This window comes from Octopus bimaculoides, chromosome 3 (genome assembly GCF_001194135.2).
Source record: "Octopus bimaculoides isolate UCB-OBI-ISO-001 chromosome 3, ASM119413v2, whole genome shotgun sequence".
NCBI classification, from domain to species: domain Eukaryota; kingdom Metazoa; phylum Mollusca; class Cephalopoda; order Octopoda; family Octopodidae; genus Octopus; species Octopus bimaculoides.
Genome location: NC_068983.1, coordinates 110,548,299 through 110,559,505, shown reverse-complemented (window position 1 = coordinate 110,559,505; position 11,207 = coordinate 110,548,299). Strand labels below are relative to the sequence as shown.

At 36.3% G+C, this 11,207-nt stretch overlaps 1 long non-coding RNA gene across 2 annotated transcripts in view; it reads left to right on the top strand.

Moving 5' to 3' along the window:
- LOC106875189 (uncharacterized) overlaps positions 1-11,207 on the top strand; it is a 118,277-nt gene that overhangs the window by 20,535 nt on the left and 86,535 nt on the right. The window contains exon 2 of one of the 2 annotated variants that reach the window (XR_001410091.2): positions 4,007-4,077. The exons of the other annotated variant lie outside the window; for it this stretch is intronic. This is a non-coding gene — a long non-coding RNA (uncharacterized LOC106875189). The remainder of the gene's footprint in view (positions 1-4,006; positions 4,078-11,207) is intronic. 2 annotated transcript variants of the gene reach the window in all.

Genomic DNA, 11,207 nt, shown 5'->3' with positions numbered 1-11,207 from the left:
GCGAAACGGGCTGATTACTACCTAGATCAGATTCCAGGAAACCCCAAAATGGCTGAAGTTCAAAAGATAGTGCTCATGGGAACTGCCCATATCCTACGTAAAATACTGTCTATGTGATCTCAAATTTTAAAGCAAACACATAATTTTCTTATGGTTTCTTAAACATTCACTTGAACAAAACTGTACAAATCCAAATATATGGTACCGTAGGCATAACACCTACATGAACTTCTAACTTGTTGTCTCTTGAGGTCTCTGGGTGAGACTTGGATCCAACTTGTACAAATGCAAAACAAAAGTCAAACATAAAATAATAATAATAATAATAATGATTTCTTTATTAACCACAAAAGGTTTACATTAATAAAAACGCTATGGACAAATTATTATAGACTAGACCAAAAAGGATATTAAGAAACTTGACAGAAAAACTAGGAATTTGTAAACGATGTATCGAGCTCACTGTCCGAAAGCTGATATCGCCTTGCTGTACCTGAGGAGAGACCTGAGTGGAAAAGGCTTAATAGCAGTAGAAGAATGTGTACAAATGGAAAGAAAAGGTGTAGAGGAGTACTTACAGATCAGCACAGAAAAACTACTAAAGACGCTTAATAAAGAACAGGTGATGAAGCGCGTAATAGTAGAAAAGGACAAGAATGAAATACAAAGAGAGAACATAAGACAGATTGAAGAGAAAGCTCTGAGTAACCAATTTTGGAGAGCCACTGAAGACGTATGTGGAACAAAAGTTTGGGCTTGGTGAAAAAAGGGCAAATTAAAAAACAGAAACAGAGAGCCTAATTGTAGCAGCCTAAGATCAAGCGATAAAAACAAACAACTTGAGAAAAAATATATATGTATATGGAGAGAACGCGTCAGAAAAATGTAGAGCCTGTAGAACTTGAAACGAAACATTGGCACACATTGTGCCAGAATGCTCTAAGTTGTAGGAAGAATATAAGAAATAGCTCTACCAGATTGTAAAAGTTATACATTTGAAATTGTGCCAGAAATGGGGATTCGAAATTGGAAACACATGGTGCAGTTATCGAGTCGAATGAGTACTGGAGTCGGACAAATGTAAGATTTTGTAGGACTTTCCTATTCAAACGGACAAGAAGTTAGAAAATAATTGACCAGACAACAATTATAGATAAGGAAAAGCGAAATTGCTTACGTATCTATCCATCATGCCCGTCTGTTTCCAGAATTGTAAAGAAAGAGGAAGGAAAACAAAAAAATACAATCCTTTAAGATTTGAGATAGGAAGAATTTGGAGCAGGAAAACAGTAAAGGCCGTGTCTATGACAATTGGTGTGTTGGGAACAGTAACCAAAGATATAGACAAATGGCTGAAGGAGTTTGAAGTTGAATGAATGGAAACTTATCTCTTAGGGACAGCAAGGATTATCATGAGGGTACTAAGCACTTGAAAGGCTGCTGAAAATACAGTTCTATATTAAACAGATGAGGAATTATGTACATTATTTATATTTGACGGATATTTGTCCTCATCCTGTTTGTTGTTAACACAACGTTTCGGCTGATATACTCTCCAGGCTTCATCAGGTGTCTTGAGGAAATTTCGAACCTGGGTTCTCATTCGTAAAGTATTTTTCGATGTTATTATTATTATTATTATTATTATTCAGGTCACTGCCGGGAATCGAACTCGGAATCTTGGGGTTAGTAGCCCGAGCTCTTAACCACTACCCCATATGGATACCTAAGGTTACATGTCATATACTGCTACCCGCTTAAATCCTACTAAGAATAAGACCGAACCCAAACTAAACCAAAATAATAATAATTATTATAAAAGCACTACCAGGCAGTGGCTCCCATTTTAACTGATTGAAAAATTAACATGTACATATTTTAATGTAAAAGGTGGGCAAGAGCAAATATTCTGCTCAATTGCATGCCCATAACCAGTTGAGCATGTCCCTTAGGTGCTGATGATATGATCACATAATAAATGAAACGACATATTCATCGAATTCTATAAAAAGGTATCGAAGCCGTAGCTATATCTCTACTATATTAATCTCCTGAATTCGCGAGACATTATGATTATAGATAGTAACCAAAATAATTATGTAAGACAGAAAATCAGTCTCTCTCTGTGATAACAGCGTACGGATAACGTAGAATGAGAGCTTCTATATGCAAACATAGGGGCTGAATTTTCAGCAGGTATTTGAAATTTAATAGGCTCATATATTCTAAGTGTAATCTTAAGTATCTGTCGCTCAGTTAATGGCATCGTTGATACCTTAACGGCTTATTCATCTGCAAAAACATGAATGGAAGACACGTAAATTCAGGAAAAACTTAAAATATTTAAAGAACTTGACCTTAGATACTTTACTGATATGAACATTTAGCTATATAATTTAACGTTAATAGCAACAGGTTCTAGTCATACATTAAACCAAATGACGCATTACTATATATAGGTAGCAATAAAAGCTAGCTATTCCATGTTCTTAAAAATGTACAATGCGGTTAACTAAGAAAATATTGAACAGTAGGAAAGAAAAGTGGAAGAAGTGAAAGGCAAATTACTGAACACGCTAGAACAATATATTTAGATTATCAGTGATGTTATAGGATATCTTTGTCGAAGGCGATCTGTATTCTGTACATTGAACTGGCGTTTAGATATTGATACACAGACGCATATTTGTCCCCATCATAGTACCAAACATGCGCGAAATATTGTCCTAAAAATGATTTAAGCCACCCCAATATATTTCAGTATTATTTTCTACACCGATATATATCCACTCTAACTGTCTCATTAACATAATGAACTATGTAACGTAACAAAATGTATAATCTTCGCCACCATTCTCAGAAAACATCCTCTTAATCCCATTCTTTCTTTCATCGGCTCCACAAGAATGTGATAAGAATTTACGAATACATATGCCTACACCCTCAAAAATGAGTCAGGTTATTTATTTTCCATTTTATCATTGGTATCGTTATGACTATGTTTTCACTCACTTCATAAGCCAAAATGTTATTGGCTTGAAAAATTGTTAAGATATTAAGACATTATTCTTACTGTGAAATCAATGGTAGCCTCAATACACAAATGGAGAAACTCTATAGACCATTGCGGTGTTGAGTATTCGTTCTCGTTTTCCGACATTTAAATGTGTGTGTGTATATATATATATATACATGTAAATGTCGGTCGCCACATCAAAGTTGCTGATAAATGTTACTATTAGTTTAATCCCAGGCTGATTCTCCGCCAGCTGGTTATCAGTGCGACACTCTGCGCCTTTTATATACAATACATTGCTAGGAGGGGAGCGAACCCCTACCATCCTCTCACAGCTAACAGGATCACGAGACTCAGTTTCGAGCTATTTGAATCATCCTCAGCCGCGAGCACCAGCAAGCCAGAGCTATAGTCAGAGTCCGCTACCGCTAATAATATATTGTAAACAAAATGACCGTCGGTCATTGATTTGCAACAACCAAAATAGCTAGTTGTAACATCTCAAAAAGAGAAAGAATAGTAACGATACTAAACAGTTAAGTCAGTTACCACATCAAAGTGGCAGTTGAATGTTACTACTTGTTGCTACCCCAGACAGATTCTCTGCCAGCTAGTTATCGGTGTGACACTCTGCACCCTTTATATACAATACATTGCTAACAGGGGGAGAGAACCACTACCACCCTCTAGCAGCTAACAGTATCGCGATCATGCACCTGTATGCCAGAGTCCTGTTGAGGCGTGAGTACGATACCCTCTGACAAGAATAGACGGGAGCACCACATATACCTTGTAGCGGTCTGACGTAGTCGGCAGTTCGTAGTTTGGTCTTCGAAGTCCAGGTACAGTTTACAGTTCGAGTTATTGTGCTGGAAATATTGATTGTAGGTTCGCAAAAGAATGTTGGTTCATTACGTATTTGTTACAGCCACTGTTTCTATTATGCATTGATATAATACTGTTATAATATATTCTTTATCTTTTTGACAGTATCAACCAAACTAAAATGTTGGAAGTGTAAGGATATATCGTCTGGCGACGATGATTTTTCGAAGCTCACGGTAGGTTATTTGATTATTTGTGCGTCATACAACTTGTTAAATTATTAAGAAACTACTAGCTGCAGTAATATAGCTTCAAGAGAAGCATCAGGAACAATTACAAGAGTTGAAGAAGTAAATATTACAACAAAAACGACAACTACAACAGTTATTTGAGTTACAGTCAAGGAAGTCCGAAAATTCAGTAAGTTTGTTTACGCCAGACGGCGTGGTAAACTCGATTTCTAAATTCACTTATAATCACAGAGGAGGGTATTACGTTTCCTGTGTAGTATAGAAGGTACGAGGAATTTTTTTTTAAAGAGATTGTAAGTCATGGTCAGATGAGGAGAAAGTGAGACTATTACTATGCAAAGTATCTCCGGCCGAGCATGAACACTACTATAACTTTATGTTGCCCAAAATGTTGAGTGAGATTTATTCCCAACAAACTATTGAATTACTCTCAAAGATCTTTTGTGACAAAATTTCGTTATTTAACACTCGAATGGAGTGTTGGAACTTAACAAAAAGTGACGATGATGACTTTATTACATACGCTGGAGTACTCAGCCGTATGTTTCAAAAGTTTTAAACTTCAGAAATTCACTCATGATATGTTTAAATCCCGTATCTTCGTACAAGGCGATACAGCAACCGAAGAGAGAGAAATTCGGGTAAGGATTCTCTCAAAAATGGAGCAAGCGAACCAAGACGTAACCCTACAAACCATTGCAGAAGAATGTCAAACAATGGTAAACTTGAAGCATTACGCGACAAAATTTCATGGGAAAGATTCCGAAAAAACAAAAAAAGATGTGTCGACCATGGAAAGTAGAACCAAAAAAGAGTGCTGAGCCTCAATCCATGTTACGGATGTGGAGGCCTGTCTGTTTAAAAAGCGGAAAATGCTATAGACATCATATACGTGGTAACAAGAGCTCACGCTGCACGGTCGAACGTAAAAAGTTCTAAAGTGTTTTCAGCAGAAAGTGAATGCGACACAAACAAAAAAATTCGTACACGTACAAATAAATGGAATAAATATTAAACTACAGTTGGTTGCGGGTAGTGACATTTCAATCATAAATGCGGATACATGGAGAAAAATCGGGAAACCGAAGTTACGTAAAACAGCAAAAATTTGCGCGGGCGGGCGGGCATTAAATTACATTTCATGGGTGAAATGTGTACAGACGTCACATTTCGAAGAGAAACACGTGAAGCAAAAATATTCATTGTGAAGAATACAGTCAGTCGGTTTGGTACAGATTGGTTGGAGTTAATTGACTTGTGGAACCTCCCTATAAATCTCTACTGCAAAAATATAAATGGTTGTCCCGTTAAAAATAAATCGTTTGAGTAATTGAGGAGAAAATTCAAAAAGATGCTTTCTCGAGTGCTATCGGGGAACTTAGGTTTATGTAAAAAGACTGAAACCAGTTTTCAAGTAAGTGAAAACGTTGTGCCTGTATTTAAATCTAATAGGAGAGTACCGTTCGAGGCAATTGAAATTGTAAAGGAAAAGTTGGACAGACTGGGGAAGAGTAGAATCATCAAAAACGTACATTACTCTAAGTAAGCGGCACTCACAGCGTGCATCAAAATGAAAAATAAGACGAGGCTGTGTGCCGATTTCTCTACAGGATTGAACCACTGATTAAAGACATGCCACCATCCACCCACGACTGCAGAGGACATATTTGCCAAATGAAATGGTGGAAAAATTTTCTCCAAATTGGATCTGTCTGACTCTTCTTTACAGATTAAAGTAAATAACGGATGCTCAAATTATCTAATAAAAAATACGCATAGAATATTGTACAGATATACCCGGTTACCTTTTGGATTAAAGATAGCACCGACAACATTTCAGCAAATCATTGACGCTATGTTACCTTATTGTGAATTTGCAATTCCTTATTTGGACGATATACTGATTAAGAGTAATTCGTGCAAACAGCATGTAGAGCATATAACAGTTGTGTTCAAGAAAATGAAAGAGTACCCGTTCACTTTGAGTGAAGAAAAACGTGAATTCTTTTTGCCTCACATAAGGTACTTAGGGCAAATAATTGATAAAAATGGTAGACGGCAATAAAGAATATGCCTGCTCCGACAAATATACCGACATTACAAGCGTTTCTTGGGCTGGCAAACTACTACTAAAACAGCATTCCCCACATGCACAAATTAAGAGCTCCATTGAATGATTTATTAAAAAGAAAATTGGAATTGGTCGGTTAAATGCCAAAACACGTTTGAAGAAATAAAAAAAAGTTCTAATCGCAGATTTGTCTCTAGCGCATTTCGATCCTGAAATGAACATTGTTGTAGCGTCTGACGCTTCGGAGTACGGAAGTGGTGCAGTTTCGCTATACAGGTAATAAAAATAGAAGTACGAAACCAGTGATCCTTGTTTCACGCTCGCTGATAGCGGCAGACAAAAAGTGCAGTCAGATAGAAAATAGAAACCCTATCGATTATCTTTGTTGTAAAAAAAATTCACAGGTTTCTATATGGTAGAAGTTTTTTGTTACAAACAAATCATCGACCATTACTATCAATTTATGGGTCAAAGAAAGGGTTACCTACCCATACAACGAATCAACAACAACTTTGTGGTATAATATAACTAAATTACAATTTCAAAATGCGGTATATTCCATCGAAAAAAATTTTGGTCATGTGGACTGTCCATCGAGAATAATTCCTCAAAATACGGAACCATTAGAAGATACCATATAGCCGCACTGCATCAGAAAATTAAATAAAAAGTATTATGACTAAGGTAATTCAAGAACTGACAGAGACTGCACAGTATATAAGAATGAAGTCTGTAGGCAAAGTGTATATTACAAAAGTGAAAGGAGCTTTAAAAAATAAGCAGAATAAAAATACAAATTCAAGTAGTTTCTCAATATGCCACGATATTCTGATGTATGCGCAAAGAGTTGTAGCACCGACTACATTACAAAAACGTGTATTGCAGCAATTCTACAGCGGACACCCAGGAATGTCGAGGATGAAAGCTCTACTGAAGAGCTATGTCTATTGGCCGACTATGAACAGGGATATCGAAAATTAAGTGAGAAGTTGCGTGCTCGCGGCCAAAGCCCCGCCGGTAAAATATTAATCGTGGTCGGAGACTGAGAACCCATGGTCTAGATTACGTATCGACTATGCCGGAATAGTGAACGACGCTTACGATCTAATCGTGATAGAGACAGGTGTACAATATGACCAGAGTTATGCAAGTGCAATAAACCAACCGTTAAGACTATTATAAAGTTCGTATGTGAATTGTTTGCACGATACGGTGTTCCAGACACGTTAGTTTCTGATAATGGAACGCAATTCTCCGGATATGAATTTAAGAACTTCTGTAAAATGCATGCGATTAAGTATATAGCCACTAAACTCTACCACCCGAGGTCAAATGGGCAGGTAGAAAGATTTGTGGACACGGTCAGAATAGGGTTTAGAAAATTTTGGAATGAATTTAAGTAACAACGAAGCACTAACACATTTCATAATGGTATATAGACTAATCCCAAACTAAGTACAAATTCAGAAACGTCACCCACAGAGTTGAAGTTCGTGAGAAGAATAGCCAGAGAAAAGATTTAAAGGAAATACGAAAGAAGCAAAGAAATATTTTGAAGTAGGAGATAAAGTGCATTTTAAAACCTACAGAAATGGTAAAGAAAACAAAGAGGATAGCCTTGTAACTAATAAAATAGGAAGAAAGATGTATTAAATTAAAGAATCACGCTGGGAACACAGGAAACACATAAATCAGTTAAAGAAGAGACATGCCGAAGAACGGAGAGAAGTATTTTTTCATGTATTTGATTCCCAGCACCAAAAGTAATGGAATCCCGTAGAACCAGCATGAGAAAACAGAAGAGAAGGAGACTGAACACCTTGAGATAAGGCTCAAGCGAAAAACACACTAAAAACTAATAACAATAAATAAAATTTCTTTATTCCTCCGGAATTCGAAATCTCAAAAGGGAAGATGCTGTGGCGAGAGTACGATAACCCATAACGAGAATAGACCGGACCACCACATATAAACAGTAGCGTTCTGACGTAGTCGGCAGTTCGTAGTTTGTTCTTCGAAGTCCAGGTACAGTTTACAGTTTGAGTTAGCGTGTTGCAAATATTGACTGTTGGTTCGTAAAAGATTGTTGGATCTTACACGTTTGTTACTGCTGCTGTTTCTATTATGTATTGGTATCTATCGTCGACGATATCAACCGTACTACGATATTGGAGGCGTGAGGATATAACATTCACCGAAAGTATAATATCCTTTGATGCATACAGAATTTATATGTGAGTCGCACATCTTTCAAATACAAATTTGGTTACTCTACGCGGAAGTACGACAAAATACTGAAAGGAAATTAGAGAAAACCCGAGAGAAAATGCTTCGGATCCTTCTATGAGAAAGGGTGATAAGTGTATACGGTTTCTTGAAAATGTGGTGTTATCCAGAGGATATCAAATATTATAGGTAGTAGGAAAATTATAAGAGCCTATTAAGATATATCTAATTTGGAGAGAGAGCGCCGTCATTCATTTCGATAACTGAATCTTGAGATAGATTCACCACTCAGCTATACAAAGTACCGTATAGCTGAAAAAACCTCACACTCTTATGCGATTGATCTTTTAATTCGAATTGCTCAGGTCAGAGATAATGACGAGATGTATGCACAACAACTAGTTTCTGTTATCGAACTGGCTGAGGCACCTAGCATACTGGATTTTACGCTCAGTTTAACATACTTTAGTCTTATCCCAACGAGGTGTAGTCTTTGACATCATCTAGATAACACTTACTACACAGAGGTAAAGAACATCGAACGTTTAACATTAACAATATTTTTCATTAACGGGTTAAATGGCATAACCTTCCTGATACCTTGATGTGTTTCTGTTTTCGCTTTTTCTTGTAATTACCTGGGCGATGTCCGCATCGAGCACGTTACGCTATACAAGTTAGCTTAAGACTAAAATTTCCCTGCCTGAAACGTGAAGTGACACCCACATAATAACTCTATCCTTTAAAATATTGTGTGTGTGTGTGTGTGTGTGTGTCTGTGTGTGTGTGTATGTGTGTGTGTGTGTGTGTGTGTGTGTGTGTGTTTGTGCATGTATTTGTGTGTGTTTGTGAGTGTATAGACGTTGGTTGTGGCCAGTCAGAGACCTACCATTGTTTTTGTACCTACCATTCTCTTAACGATTTAGGGGACTCCTCAGACTTGCTGGCTAGGGGCACATAACTTCTCTACTACTGGAAGTAAAAACACAGAGTTCGACAATCGGGTTTGTGAAAAAAATAATAACCAACATACTATTGTGCGACATCCTTTCTGAAAAGGATCACTATATGTACGTTCTTCGTTTGCTAGTCAGTAGGTAGAGAATTCTATGTCTTCAACACGAATATCCTCTTACGATGGCATCGACTAGACATTTCACTGTTGGAGTTTAAGAAGCCCCTAGATGAAACGAATGCTTTAGGATCCTTGCTCTCTCAGCCAAGCAAAGTTTGCATCGTCTACTCCAGTTAAAGCATTATGTAGGTTGTTCCGGGTGCTTGCTTTTAATTCTGAGCAGCGTATCTTGTTCTTTTAAATACCATACGTAGCTAACCAAAGACCAACGATGCTCTTCTGTGTGATCTTAAACGAGGACTTGTGGTTGTTTAAACGTCGTCTAAAGGTGCCTTTTATATACAAACGCACATATATATCTAAAATATATAATAGTTTATATATATACCTCCTTTAATAAATTACTGTATGTATTGAGAATGAAGTGATGGAGAGCAATAGATTTATATTTACTGACCAATAACACCTTTCCCGTGAGAAAGAAAGCAATAAAGACTGGATTATTTAGAAACTGTTACTCTTTCAAATGGCGGAGAATCATCAAACTTATTTGTAGAGGAAGGAAGGTAAACAACGTGTATTAAATGCGGTATGAAGCTCTGTCCAAACAGTCTGAACATCTTTGTCCTAATTGACTGATTAACATACATTCTTCAGTCTGGAAGCTTTTCATTCACTTTTGTTTCTGACTACACATGTTAGAATTCAGTAAAATATATACAACTAATTAAATTCCTCAAGGCATACAATCAGTCGCTTCACGTGGTTCGTCGTTCGAACTTCATTACAACATTTTCCATCACCACAAGTCACAGATGATGGAGAGCCTACATTGTTGCTTGAGTTGCTTGAGTTGCTACAAATAACAATTGTTCCTCACGTCACTCCCCAAAGAAAGGGTAAATTCTTCCGATTGGAATGCATCTGATCATAGGTCTTTTTGATCAATCTTACTATGGGATTAAATAGTATCAACAAGTATCTCTAGATGTTCCACAAGCCATTTAACAGCATTGATATCACCTTCCTAGAAATATCAGTAAATTCTTTGAGTACTACATTTCCTTATGCTAAATATGTCTTAGTTTTAGATACAGTACAGTGACAACAAATGTGGTCAGTTTTGTAGGAAGCAAACGGTGTCACTTAATTCAATTATGAATAATATTTCTGCAGAGCCTGTGAAAATGTGACGAGACTCATTGAAAATAAATTTTATGTTCACTTTATTTGGTCTACATTTGTATATATACGCTGAAGAAACTAAATAAAGACAAATAGGAATCATAACTACATTTCCTTCATATTTTGTTTCCGATATACCAATTACTCGCGTCTCTGTTAGATATTTTTAAATATGTGCTCAAATGTATTTATATATTCAGTTTGTCTGCTACTATCATTCAAGTAGTGAACTGAATTGCTTCTCCCTCTTTCTAAATGTCTATTTGGAAACAGAGAAAAATGTAGCTTTATTTCTAAGCCGAACGAAATAAATATTTTCTTTCCTAATAACTATAATTCTACTTCTAATTTGGTGCAGTTGCATTATTTGTATCCAAATACCGTATACAGGTAAATATATACATATGTATGTATGTATGTATGTATGTATGTATGTATGTATGTATGTATGTATGTATGTGTTTATATATATATATATTTGTATATAGACATATATATAAATACAAGTATATATATATATATATATATATATATATATATATATATATATATATATAT